We start from the raw sequence: 15,530 nt of genomic DNA, 5'->3' as shown, positions 1-15,530 counted from the left end.
TTTGTGTGAAACCCCATCAGAATGAAAGGAGGGCAAATGGTAACCTCAAAGTGTTAGGGTAAAAACTACAGCTACACAGACGGAATGAACAACTCACTGAAACTGGTAAATCAAAGGTTTACTTGAAATAATTTTCCCTCACATTACAAGAACTGGCTAGTGTTTGAGGAGTCACACCCAAGACAGGCACGACACTCTTAGTTTTATGGCCTTTAACTCTGGGCAAAGACAACTTGAACTCACAGGTCTGGGATGAATACTAGCACGAGTGGACAAGCTTGAACAGCATTCTACCTACAACTTAATGCTAGATAAAATAGCAGTTACTGAACAATGCACATCGAAAGATCTGTAACCGGCCACCACTCCTGCCACTGACTTGTTCCGTATTGTTTTAGTACCTTCAGGTGAGTAACATTTGCCTCTACTTTGCTGCATATTTAAATACTAAACAGAAGAGTGAAAAATGTATAAAGGAGTACTTAAAATAACTGCTTTTAATAGCCTTTAATACAGACATTTTGGGTAAGTAATTACAGCAAATTTCACATTTCACCTTCAACCCCTAAGGCTACACCATTTCTCCACCTCCTCTGAAAGGAACTGAAAGCACTTATTCTTTAGCTCTGCAATATAGAACAATTTAAAATTCTGTTAGCAATTTTTTCACTTTGTAGTTAAATAATTTACTCATTAAAGGCTTATTTGTATTGGTTCTTTTTCAAAGCAAAATTTAAATGCTAGAAACTCTCATGAAATAGGCAAGTATTTACAAATATTTATTTTTAAATTCTTTTTATCATATAACAAAGCAAATGAAATTATTACATGAGCTATACTAAGTTCTATGTGAAGGGAATTAAATAATTGTGAATATTCAAGTACAGTATAGTCAGGAATGCATTTTTAAGTCTGCTTTATTCATTTAAAGATTTTTCTCCCAAGTCTTCACAGTTTTACAGTGCTTCCACATTTCAAAGAAACTGTGAATAATGTATAGAATGACAAAAATGACTCTATGTACTCCAGGGGAAATAAAGGATAGTTTCCATTACCATATCAGTGAAATAACAGTTTCACACAAATCTGTTTACATTCACTAAAATGATAACATAATGCTCTTCAGCAAAGTGCCTTATCAACCTAGAAAGCAGTGTAGTAGAAATTAACATAAAATTTAAAAGCTTGTACTCATTTTACCAACAAAAGTTTAAAAAAAACTTGGTATCTCTGACATTAAAAAATAATGTTATAAATATGTAAATTCATTTTTAAGTAAAATATTTGCATCTCCTTTCCTCCTCTAGGCTTTTGAACTTCTGAGGTCAACAAGGACAAACAATACCACTAGTGTCTCTTTGCAAAAAGCTGGGTTTGCTGTCTGCAAGCAATGGTATCATTTCCATAGCAACCCCCTAACTATTAATTTTCAATTAAAGCAGACACAAAGCAGACAGCCTCAGGCTGGCAGACAGTGTCAAGAGCCCATCTCTGTAGGCAACAGTTTCACACAGCTATCAAACCATAGGTGCCTCCTGCACAAAGCTGTATCGGGGTTCGTCAAGTTTGGCTGGATACAATGACATTAACCTTCAGTTCAGGCCTAAATAATTTATAGCAAGCTTCACTAAGCACATATAAAGGTGACAAAAATCAGGAAAAGAAATAATTAAGTAATGCAAATACTTCTCAATGTATACAAACATTCACAACAAAAATGTATTAGGAGGAAAAAGTATATATCCATTTTGTCAAGTCATTTGTTCCTGGGTTTTCCACACCCTATACTACCAGCATACTACTTACTCATCAGTATTACCTGTGAATAACCCCAGGCTATTAAATAAAATGTTACACTCTGTGTATTAGTTTTCACAATCAAATTTTGCTTAGCATAAAAGACTATGTTACATTACATGATAAAACTCTTTTCAAAAATAACCCTATGGCAGAGTATGTGATCAGGGGGATGAAACTAAGTGAAAAATCCTAACTTTTGTCTTTCAAAACAATAGTTCATTTTACAAATAGATTTCTAACCAGAATATGGCGTTTTCTTTGTGTTTATTGTAATTTATTCTTTCTAATAGCAATCCTTAAAAAGCTTTTAGTTTCTCAAATACGAGACACCCCATTAGCAATGTGACTGTACTATGATACAGATAATCTGAAGTAAGCACACTTTAAGGAATAACATAGCAAATATTTTGCTTTATTTATTTAAATCTCTTTCTTAACATACTGGGTACCTACTATGTGCCATGGACTAGGCTCTATCAAAATCTATTTTGCTGTTCCCTCAGAAATGATTATGCAAAAGAATGTATGAAAGGTCAAAATTCCTCCAAATTGGATATAATCAGTTGTGAATCTCCTGAAAAACTGTCAGCATTTAGAAGACCTGGTTGTTCTTTCTGGTGGAAAGGGATTTATAAGCAAGACACATCAAATGAGCTAGGACACTGATTAAATACCATTCTTGAAAGCAGCAGAACAAACTAACAGGAAGAATTGCCCAGTGCTATAAAAACTGTAACTGTAACAATAACATCTAAACTAAATCAGTGGCATTTACCAAATTGCAGCCATTTCAAATAGATAAACGCTGAAATAGATATTTTTAGTAAACATAAAATTGGCAGAACTGCCTGCATTGTTCTACAGCAGTTTGTGAAATTCTTTTTTTCAAAAATGGATATCTCTATTTTGAGTGATATGCTTATCCTCTATTTAAGCTTACATAAAAATATAAATTACAGAGGAAATTCTATACTGTTTCAAGTGTGTGGCCAATTTAAGTTACAGGTGTATTTTTTCATTGTGAGGGACTTCAGTGGGAAACATTATTTCATTTATATTTATGTATTTTAATCAGCATTTTAATAAATACACAAGCTTGGCGATAATCACAATTTCCTTTCCATCAGTCTAAATACATTTTTACATTACTTTAGTAATTCAAATTCCAAGCCAGATAGAGAATATGGTCCACCTTTGGGGATGAGAAATACTGAGACAATTTTCTTTTGTGGCCACCACTTGAGTTTTGCTCCAAGACTGCAACTATAATCTTACTACTTTAACCAAGTCCCTTCTATTTCATAGCCACTTATGTTCTACATTTCTTCTTCCTATCCCAAATTGTAAATTCATTGAGAGTGGGATCTGTTTCTAGTTCAATATTTTATCTTACCAGTATGATCTGCACATAGCTAAAGCCTTCAAAAACTTGGTGCTTTATAGATGAATAAATAAATCAAATATTTAATACATGAAGGTATTCAACCATCTTCTTTTTTGAATATTATTACATTCATCTATTGTCTACCTATGACACTGTAGCACTACTGTTGAGAGGGAGTTATCAGAGAGGAAATCGTTGACATATGCCAACAAGGAAACCACTCATCTATAGCCATAATGTAATGCGGACATCTTTACAAAGGCAGTGGTATTTTTTTTTCTACAGACAACACATGCTACCTGTTATTCAAAAGTGAACTCTACTGGCATGTTTGCAGTTACCAACCTCATCTGCCCTCCCACAGTCTACATGGCTAATCGTAAAATGAGTTTCATCACATAAAGCAAAAATGTAAATATTTATTCAGCATCTACTATATCCAGACACATTATAAATGTTTTACATGCATTATTTCTAATCCTTGCACCCAGCTTCAAAAGTAGATAATAACATTCCCCTTATTACAAAGTGAGGAAACTGGGATTCATATAGTTTAAGTTGCTAAGGGTCAAATAATATTTAATCTAGTTTTCAAATCCAAGTCTTTTTTACTCAAATACTTGTTCTTTCTGTTATGCCACAATGTCTCTTTAATCAACTATTTCACAGACCGTGTTTTATTTACAGAGTACTATGTTAGGTGTTATAGAGAGGCAGGAGAGCAATTCATAATAAAACACAATCTAGGCTCTGCCTTAGAAAATTCCAATTAAGTGAAATAGATAAGTTACGAATCTTATCTAGCCTACCTAGAATACAAGTTAGAATATGAAAAGTACATTAAGAGTGTACAAGGGCCATGTGGTATGAGTTTTGAACTCTGAAAGATTATCCTGGGAAATCATGGAAGCCTATATGGAAATCCCAGGACTGGAAATGGTGTACCAATGAATAAGCAGGATTTCTGTAAAAGAAAATATATTTGAGTATATTCCAGACAAAAAGATTCAAAACTAAAATATAATGATGAATTGTACCTTGAGACTGGAATATGGTTCAGATTGACAGGAGCTTACTCAATGAGTCAGTGAGTAGTGAATACACAAGGGTACGTGAGATTCGAAATTAGAGGAACTTGAATGTCAGAAGGAGGAGTCGGAATTGCATTCTTTAGGCATAAGAGTATCAAAATTCTTATCAAAGCTGGACAGTAATAAGATTATAGGCATTTTAAGAAAGTTAACTTTGACTTGTGTATTAAATAAAATTAAAAAGTGGTGGAAACTGGAGAAAGGAAAAATCAATTAGAAAAACTATGAACTCTGTGATGTGAACACTATTATCTTCCTTATTTTACAAAGGGAAAACTTAGGCAGAAAATAGTTAAGTAACTTGCCAGGGTGACAGGCAGTTAACAATTAGTATGTTTTAAAAAAAGAAGAAGATTTAAGTATTCAGTTAAAATATTCATATGAAGATAAAAGTTTAAAGACTCAATAAAATATTCATCAAAATGTATCAAGTTTATTTTTTACTAAAAGAAACTCACTTTTTTGGTAAATTCTTTAAAGATGATATAAAATTATTTTTGTCATGGAAAATGTAGAAAGATCATCATACATCAATGAACTTTTTATATATCTATAGCTAAATTTAGCATTTCATACACTTCATCTCTGGCTCTGACTTAAGTAAGAAAAAGTAGCATGAGTGTGCAAAGAGGTACTATCCAATTTGTATGATTATTTCAAGAGAAAAAAGCCAGATTAGAATAAATATATCTCTAATAAATTTTTTAATTTATTGAACAAGTTTTAATCATCTAATTGCTATTAAATTGTTTAAGGAAATATTATTTCAAAAAAGTCTAAAAACTATTGACTCAAACTTCAAAATAATAGTTAAAATATTCCAGTAAAAGATATCAGAAGTTCTAAATCAATGATAATTAAACAAACAGGTAACTTTCCTCTAATCAAATAAAGAGCTCACTCTTACATTTAATACTCTTTCATTAATGAGAAATGATAGAGCTCTTTAGAATTACAGCAAAAGAAACACCAAAGGGTACCAATAACACAGTGAAGAGAAAGTAACAAGTACTGAAGGAGAGAGACCATGCAAAAGTGAAGGTTTGCTGTCTTCTAGCCACTTTACATTTGTAATGAACAAGTTCCTTTCCTTAAATATGAAATCATCAATGAAATGGAAAGATAAGATACACATTCATTATATTACTTAGTATGGGGTTGTAGACATGAACACTGGTACCTATTAATGTGAAAGCTAAGAACTGAAAATTGTTTTACACTTAAAGATTTTCAGAAATTATATCAGGAAATTATTCCTATATTAATTTTGACTTAAAAATAATCAAGGACAAAAACTAAGGGTTAAAACTTTACTGTAAATTGTTGTAACCCAATCTGCTAATCAATCTGTTTTGATATGTTTATGTTTTTGATGCCTTTTCTATGACAAAGATATAATTTGATGCCAAATATGATTATCAGAGTTCATAAATAAAATAAAAATGTAAATTAAGCATTTTAATTACCATTATGATTTAATTTTACAAATAAAACATTACTGAAAATTTAGCTTTACATTTTTATAAAGAATAAAACAAAATTTGTTTAATAATATTTGAGAATTAAAACATTTTACTTATCCTTTTAAGGAATTTTTTCAAAATGTTTCACAACTAAACATGCATATATTATTTGTAAAGTACCATAAGTACATACAAAAGACAAAAAATACTGTTAAATATTCACACAGAAACAGAGAAGAACTTATAATGTAGAAAAACACTGTTTGTCCATAAATGTAATTCTTTTTTCTTGTTGACTGCTGAGGGAAAAGTATTAAGTATGCTTATTCATATTGTTAAAAAGAATGATATAATATTTGCACTAGCATTTCTCATTATGTATAGCATTTTTCTTGTCACTTTTCTGAAAACTATTTCTAGCAGTTTTAGGTGAAAAACAGAAGACGATAAAGGCCACAGTGCAGACTACTGTTAGCACCAGGTTTTGACACTGTTAAGATATGTTATGAAGCTAGCAGAAACTTTCACACAGAAGAAACATTTTTATTTCAAAACAGGAGTTGAACTGCTATTTTCTATGCTATTAAAATACCTTCTTGGTGGTGTGACACTTGATTGTTCTATTAGTAAAGCAAGTTAAATTGTAATTCAAACTATTTATATTTTAGATATCACTAAACCTTCCATGAATATTTTATTTACCATTAGTTTATTTTGCAAATTGTGAAAATTATTTAAAGAATGGGAATACCAGTTTCTCACACATTTAGGCAGTTTTCACACTTTAAACTTTCCTCTGATACACAAAATTTGCTTACAATGTTATCTGATTTACTTCCATTTAACTTGCCATTAGCTCTACTTTTTCTCTCTTACTGTCTTTATTCTTTCTCTCATTTTCCTTCCTCTCCTTCCTTCTTCCCTTCTCTCTCTCTCGTTCTCTCTGTACAAGATAATAACAAGCAGAAATAAAATTCTCCCCCAAAACCACAAACTTAAATCCTTCCAATTATACTTGGCCAAAATTTAATGGCAATGTTTGCCTAAAGTAACATAAGAAAAGATATTGCATAGACATAGTTAAAGACAAAAATATAGACATGGGAGGAGGGAGAGGAAAAAGGAGTGAGGAAACAAGAAAAGAAGGAGAATCAAGGTGTAAAGAGCTTATTTATGCCTTGAAAGAAGGCAATATGATCTGTATTTTTTCCCTCTACAAACCAAAGGCACATTTAGGATATTTAAAATCATTTTCTTTTTCCTCTTCTCTTCCTTTTTTTCCCTTCTTTTTCCTTCTTTTTTCTTTCTTTGTTACTTAGTTTTTATTCTATTATTTTTTCAGGGTTGAAACAGCATTATATAAGTGATAAAGTTATCCATAATGAAAGAGCAGTTTCCTGATTTTGTAACAACTATTTTTACTGTACAAGGTGGATTAATAAGTTATATAACAGGTATCTAAATAAAGCTAAAATAGGTGCAAGAAGGATTCAAATCAGAATAATAAAATCATCACATTTAATTAAGTGTATCATGTCATGCCCATACAAACATTGCACAACAAACATTAAACTAACCATAGTTAGAATATTAAAGTTTTACTTTCAGTTGAGTTAATGTTAAAAGTAACTTTAATTACTTTTCAAGATTATAAACAAAATTAGCTTATTAAATAATAAACTAATACATATGCCAAGGTAAATCTAGTACAAATGTTTATTTCTACCACAGAGAACTCTGAGCTTATTTTAAGTGGAACAGGGAAAAATAAACCCTGCATATAGGTACACTTGATTTTTAATTTTTAAAACTTTGACACTGGTACTTTAAAGCAGCCTGATTTTACTTTCCTAATTAGACTTATCATATGTTGATTGCTGCATATATATCTAAATATCCAGCTATTACTAAAACTGTCAGTCGTCTTTCATAGGACAGGTCTTACTTTTTAACTAAACATTTTTTGGAAATGCTGACTGTAAAAAATAAAGTCAAGGTTATCAAGGAAGGGCCACTCACAAGAAAAATGGTATAGCACCCAATTATTACAAAGAGAGAGTAAGTACACTAAAAACATGCTACAAATATACAAAAACAGGAGTCTCATACCAGAAATTTTACTATCACAAAACTTTGTTAATGCTAATAAAAAGAATATTGTGTGCCACAGGTATCAATAATAGTGATCCTTCGTAATGATGTATATCACTTAACACTTTGTATAACTACATCTAGTTTCACTTACCCTTTAAACATTACTACTTCTTACCAGTAGGTAGCACTGTTACATATATTACCTATTACCAATGTTAATGTCACACAAGCTATCTGTAACTTATTACACATTATCTAACATTTGATTGTATTTTTGCCTCATTATTTAGGCTTCATGCTATTTATCTTGCAGATATTCTTCTCTTCCTAAAAACAAGAGCAAAACTATTAATAAAATATAAGCAATGTCAGGAAGTATATAATTAATGAATGCTGCTACTTCTTTACTGGCTAATAGTTTATTCCCTATTGTGAATCAGAAGAAACTGTTATTAAGTATAGTATGAAATTATTTGATTTAACAAGCTTAGTATTAAAGACTTCATTTCTGAAATTATATATTCACTAAACTATTGCTTTTATATCAAGGTTTACATGGACCTTGATATTAAAGCATCTATTTTTAAATTACCTATATATCTACTTTTTCAGAAAAATGAGTTAAAAGTAAAATAAGTTATTTGTAAAAACATACACATAAATCTACAAGGGAAAATATATAGAGACACTTATATAAACAATATATATTCTACAACATAACAGAAGGCCACATATTCACTTGACAGGATCCATCCTACTTTAACCAAAATTACTATTTTATATTTGGTGGTTCCCGACACACGTATATGTAAAATGGGGCAATATCATATGTATTAAGAGAAATTCTTTGGTTCTTCACTAACTAATCAGAGACACATGGAAAATAACCTTTTAAATTTAATGATACCTGCTCATTAAATGATGCTAAACACTAAAATACCATGAACAGCAGGGAATTTAAGTTTACATTAGAGAAAAAAATTAAAGGGTAAAAATGACTGAAGTTGGTCATTTCAAGCTGATAGGGCACTTCAAATGAATAACCGAAGAATAAAAGAGACACTCTAGGTTAAATTAGGTTCTCCTAGTCCTTTTCTTGAAAGTGCCTAATTTCACAAATTTTATTTGAATGAACTAAACTGCCCAAATCAAAGCATATATAAAGTTAAACAGGCAATGACATTTTACAGTGGTTTACCTATTATACAACAGATAAAATTTTAATTTTAAAAAGGTGATTTTGATTTTTAAATGTGTATATTCATTTTCTTCACTGAGCAATTGATGTGCTTCATTTCTAAGAAAACACTACTTCCAAAACCAATCTAATGATCCTTACCAAAGTATTGTATAGCCACTTAGAACTTACTGAACATTTATTTCACATATTTTTTAAAAAGTAGGACATTTCCCTTAGTTTATAACTTTTGACTTAGAATTCTCTAAAACCTTGTAGTTTTTCTTTGCTCAACTGTTATTTCCAAATTCTTACTTACATTTTCAGAACAGTGGCATTTCTCTGGGTAAACGAAGTCTTGACACAACTGTAAAAATAGTAATAATCATTTGGTATCAGTACTCCTCTCTCCATTAATTACTCCTTTCCTCTACTCAACTAAATTTCACCCTCACCTATGCTCTTTATTCTTTTCTTAAAAAGATTTTATTTACTTTTAGATAGAAGGGAATGGAGGGAGAAAAACAGGTACAGAAACATGTATGAGAGAGACATCAATTGGTTGGCTTGCCTCTGCTCACCAACAGGGGATGGAACTCACAATCCACGCAGACGCCTTCATCAGGAACTGAACCAGAGATCTTTTGCTTGCAGGACAATGCCCAACCCACTGAGTCACACCTGTCAGGGCATCACCTGTGTTGTTTACTCTTTGTATAAATGGTAACACCATTCATAAAGTCGCATATAGTACTAGTAAATTTATACTGCCCTCCAGGGCAAATGAATGCCCATACTGGAAAGCAGAGAAAAGATGCTCCTTCTTAACACAAAGAATAAGTTGCTGACTAATAGATTATATTAGCTAATAAGAAGTATTTTGGTCCCAAGGAAATTCCCCTGCAAACTTCAAATATTTGTGCTTCACCCCCAAAATAGATTTCATATATTGAAATCCTAACCCCCAATATTATAGGTAGTGTTTAGAGGTGGGGTCTTTGGGAAGTGATTAGGTCATGAAGGCAGAGTCCTCATTATGGGATTAGTTTCCTTATTAAAGAGACCCCAAAATGTCCCCTCAGCCCTCCAGGTATATGAGGTTAAAGTTAGAAGAAGTACCTTACTGAGGAAGTAAGACCTCATCAGACACCAAATTTGTGAGCGCCTTGACCTCAGGCTTACAAGCTTCCAGAACAGTTACAAATAGTATTTCTGTTAGTTATAAGCTACACAGTTTACTGTATTTCTTTTGTAACAGTTGAATGGACTAAAACAGCTATATAATGAGAGGCTCTGGAGAGGGCTCTCTCCTATGAAGCTCTTTTCTTAAAAAGCAGATACTTTCCTTGTCATTTTGTCACATTCACCATTATTCTCAAGGGATTTATACCTGCATTTCATGAGGTCATACATAATTTAATCAACCATGGATTAAAAAATCTGAAAAACATGACATAAGAGTAAGAGTAAACCATGATCTCCTCATAATCCCTTTCATGGCATTCCTCAAAGAATTCCACAGAACACAACTTTTCCAGTATAGTTTGAAATTTATAGGTTCCATGGTAAAATAATAATAACAATAATAATAATAATAATTTGGGTCTCTTGTAGATATACAAAGATTGTTAACTTATAAAAAGTATGAATACTGTAAAGAACACCGGTACACATTTTAATTAGTGAACTATGAAATCCCATATATGTATATTAATTTTTGTATGCATATATTTTACTGGAGATATGTTACTGTGATTGAATATAAGCTACTGCCTCGACACTGCAGGGACTGTTACATAATATCCAGAATATTTACCCGATCCCATTTTTTAATCCAAAGAATTCTGAATTTTAAAATGTATATCCCATGGACTTTGGATAAGGAATTGTAGACCTGTACAAACTAAGCAAGTCAAGAATATAAATGTAGTTGATAAGGAGTAGAGTTAGTAGAAGTGAACAAACAAAATCACTTGCATAAAACATGTTGTAGAACTTTTGTAATGGCATTAGATTAGAATACACTTTAACAAATTAAATAGTCTAAGTCAGCTTGTTCATACCACTCCACATACTGTTCGGCACATAGTAGGTCCTCAATAAATATTTGTTTAATGGATTAGTTAATTGATGAAGTCAAATGCTGACCAGTATGTGATTGAGTAAATTGTTTAAGATAGATGGAGATCTGTTCTTTACACAAACATCTCTATAGGAGGAGACCCTAGAGCTTCTCTTGAAGGTATCCTGACAATGAAAATATCATTCTTTTATTCTGGTTTAATTTTAATTTATCTTCCCCTATTTATGATAGAAGACATGTATTAAAACTATAACCTTAAAATATATTCAATATTTCAATTTCTTCTCTAAGTTAAACAAGTCAAACCTATTTAGTCTTTCCTCTACAGATATGACAGATATGACATTCATCTCTTTTATTTTAGTCTCTTCACTTTCTCTATATCCTTTTATTTTAGAGTAACAATCTATACTGTGCACATTATTTTTAAAAGTATACTATAAGTAACATTCAATTCAATCTGATTTCATTTCAAATGCTAAATGGAAGTTTGCAATGCCACAATTAGCACAGTACAGAGAGGAGGGCAAGGGTTTTGGGATCTGACAGGTGGCCTTCCTTGACCTTAAGCTCTACCCTAAAAATAAACCACTAAACTGCAAAACACAATCCTGACTCAGTTTTCTCCATTAACATGTGAATAGTGATACTGACCCAGCAGCATTGTCTGAAGGCTTAAATTGGGTTAATATGTGAAAGGTGCTTAGTGGAAAATGAGACAAGTGGTGTAATGGGAGGGGGAGAGGATGTGAAAAAGAGAAGTGGGAGGGGCCTGAGAACTGAAAAATGTAGTCTTATGGCTCTAATCCCTGCAACATAATGGAAGCAACCATTGCTTTTTAACAAGCAAAAGTTTCAGTGCAACCTCATTTTAAGGATATGTTCAAAATGTTAATGGTGGATTTCTCTGGATAATAATATTATTAATGATGTGTATTGTTTTCTTATTATTCCTTCACATTATTGGAATCCATTGTGATAGCTGTGTATTATTTTTAAAATGAAAAAAAGTAAATACATTTTTGTTTTTAGGAAAAATATGTTTCAATATTTAAAGTAAAGACCTTTAACTATGGGTAAAATTAATTCATGATGAACTTCTCAGTCCTCAAAAATACTAGATATATAAGATTTTAATGTAAAATTAAAAATATTAGAAAAGAGGGGAGATATACAAATCTATTCAAATTGTATTCTTTTTTGCATAACACCTTGCTCCCTCCTGCACCAAATAATTCTTTGACTTCCAGTGTTTATCTCATATAATGTATTTTGATATATTTAAAAATAATTATTGATAAAGCAACAGTATACTTCTGTTGTATGTAACTAACTTAAAAGTTAATGAATTGGAATTTTTTCTTCATATTCCTTGGTCATTTGAATATTTTCTTTTAAAAAGTGCTCACAGTTTTCCCTCAATTTTTATATTTTGGTGTATTTATTGATTTTAAAATGTGTTTTTTAAACTACTTAAGGACATTTAAGTTTTGATATATAAATTGTAAATATAGTGCCAGTTTGTTTCATTTTTATATAATCTGATTCTTTTTACTTTGTGGTTCCTCTTATTTCTTGTCAGTTTAAAAGCATTTTCTTAACCCAAGATTAAATTGATATTTGCATAATTTTGATTAGGTATTAGGGGACTACATTTATTTTAATTTATTTTATTAAATTTTGACAGAATTTTGAAAAATCTAACTTATTATTCAATAGCCAAATACTGAATACTTTTTATTGAAAAATCTACCCCTTTTCTCAGTTTGGAATGCTTTCTTTATTATGTATCATTTTTTAAATTATATTTTATTGATTATACTATTACAATTGTCCTGAGTTTTACTCCTTTGCCCCCTTCCACCCTGTGTCCCTTACTCCCTCAGGCAATCCCCCAACCATTGTTCACGGTCTTGAGTCATGCATATACATGGTTCCTTGGCTAATCCATTTCCTATACTGTACTTTACATCCCCATGGCTATTCTGCAACTACCTATTTGTAAATCTTAATGCCCTCACCTTTTCACCCATTCTTGCACTCCCCCCCCATCTGTCAACCTCCCAGTAACTAACTTCTTTTTTCTTGCTTTTAAGAGTCTCTCTTAAGCCCAGGGTCTGTGCACATAGACCAGGAAGTGTGCACATCAACAGGGGAGTGTTCACACCTCATCTAGGAGGGAACTGAGACCACAGGCACCAAGCAGAGTGTGAATCAAGGAAGGCTCTGTGCGCACACTCATAGCCCAGAGCAGGCCTACCACAAAAAAGAGTGGGTATAAGCCGGGAACACCAGGATACCTCCTGGAAAAGGAAACCCACCAACAAAGGAAACACCAAAAGATAAGAACAGAAGAAGGTGAAGGAGGGAGTGGAAGTCACACTAACTCAACCCAGGACCTATCTGAAAATACAAATAAATAGTGAAGAAATTACTAAGAACAAACAACTGAACAAGAGCAAGAGAAAAGCCTCAAAACCTTGTACACATGGAAGAACCAGCTCCAACACAACCTGCCCACACCTGCACAACAGAAAACAAGAGGTGGGGGACAGACGGACCCTCAGATAACCAGCTGGTGGGAAATACCCACCAAAGAAAGACCCAACAAGAAGAAAAACCAAAGACATACACAGAGCCAACATAAACCACAGCCCAAGATCAGTAAGATCGGGAGACCAAGGAGACTATACCACTGAATCTCACAGGTATTCTATTACAGAAGTTTACACCAAAAACCCAGGGGGTCAGAAAAGAGCAACGTAAGAACAAGAGGCTAACAAGAAGAGTCTCACAAACAATGGGAGGACAAAGAAACAATCCCCAAATAAAATGAAAGGAGGAAGCCTCAGAAAGAATGCTAACTGAAAAAGAGGCAACTCAACTACCAGATACTGAGTTCAAAGAATTGGTTATAAGGAAGCATCCTGACCTCACACGGAATTACTAAAAACTACGGGAAGACTACAATGAACTCACTGCAAACTATATCAACATGAAAAAGGAAATAGAAACTGTCAACAAGGGCCAAGAGGAAATGAAGAATACAGTTTCTGAACTGAAGAACACAGTAGAAGGAATAAAAAGCACACTTGATGAAGCAGAGGATTGGATCAGCGAGCTGGAGGACAAAGTAGAAAAAAACACCCAGAAAGAGCAAGAAAAGGAAAAGAGGCTCAGAAAGAATGAAGAGGGAATAAGGGAAATGCAGGACAACATGAAACGTAACAATATCCGTATAATAGGAATACCAGAAGGAGAAGAAGAAGAGCAAGGGATAGAAAACCTGTTTGAAAAAGTAATGATGGAAAATTTCCCTAATCTGAGGAGAGAAAAAGTCACCCAAATCCAGGAAACACAGAGAGTCCCAAGCAAGAGGAACCCAAAGAGGCCCAATGCAAGACACATCATAATGAAAATGGCAAAATTCCAAGACAAAGAGAGGATCTTAAAGGCAGCAAAGGAGAAACAGGAAGTAACATACAAGGGAGCCCCAATAAGGTTAGCAACTGACTTTTCAATGGAAATGCTCCAAGCCAGAAGAGAATGGCAAAAAATATTGCAAGTAATGAGAACCAGAAGCCTGCAACCAAGACTACTTTACCCAGCAAGACTCCCAATCAAGATAGAAGGCCAAATAAGGAGTTTCCCTGAGAAAAGAAGTCTAAAAGAATATACCTCCACCAAACCAGTTCTTCAAGAGATGCTAAAGGGGCTGCTGTAAGGAAGGAAGGAAAAGAGAGAGAGAGAGAGAGGGCACAGGTACAAAAAATTGGCAATGAAAAAGTACCTATCAATAATAACCTTAAATGTAAATGGATTAAATGCTCCAATCAAAAGACATAGAATAGCTGAATGAATAAGAAAGCATGACCCACACATATGCTGCCTACAAGATACCCACCTCAGGACAGAAGATCTACACAAACTGAAAGTAAAGATCTAGAAACAAATTTTCCAAGCAAATGGACAGGGGAAAAAAAAAAAAACAGGGGTAGCAATACTCATATCAGACAAAATAGAATACAAAAAAAGGGACATAAAGAGAGAACTAGATGGTCACTTCATAATCCTCAAAGGAAGAATCCACGAAGACATAAACATTGTAAATATATATGCACCCAACATAGGAGAACCTAAATACATAAAGAAAATCTTGGAGGACTTCAAGAAAGATATTGACAGAACACAATTATAGTAGGGGACTTTAATACCCTGCTGTCAAAGATGGACAGATGTTCCAAACAAAGTTATCAACAAAGATATAGTGGCATGGAACAATGGCATAGATGAAATGGACTTAACTGATATATACAGAGCCTTTCATCCCAAAGAAGCAAAATAAATATCCTTTTCAAATGCACATTGGACATTTTCAAACATAGGCCACATGATAGAACACAAAAGAAGCCTCAACAAGTTCTAGAAAATTGAAATC

The 15,530-nt window shown here is 32.7% G+C and overlaps 1 protein-coding gene across 1 annotated transcript in view; it reads right to left on the bottom strand.

Moving 5' to 3' along the window:
* FOXP2 (forkhead box P2) overlaps window positions 1-15,530 on the bottom strand; it is an 849,049-nt gene that overhangs the window by 318,635 nt on the left and 514,884 nt on the right. The window lies entirely within an intron of this gene.

Source organism: Desmodus rotundus, chromosome 6, assembly GCF_022682495.2.
Source record: "Desmodus rotundus isolate HL8 chromosome 6, HLdesRot8A.1, whole genome shotgun sequence".
NCBI lineage: Eukaryota > Metazoa > Chordata > Mammalia > Chiroptera > Phyllostomidae > Desmodus > Desmodus rotundus.
Note: the sequence above shows the minus strand (reverse complement) of the source record. Positions and strands in the feature narration are given on the sequence as shown.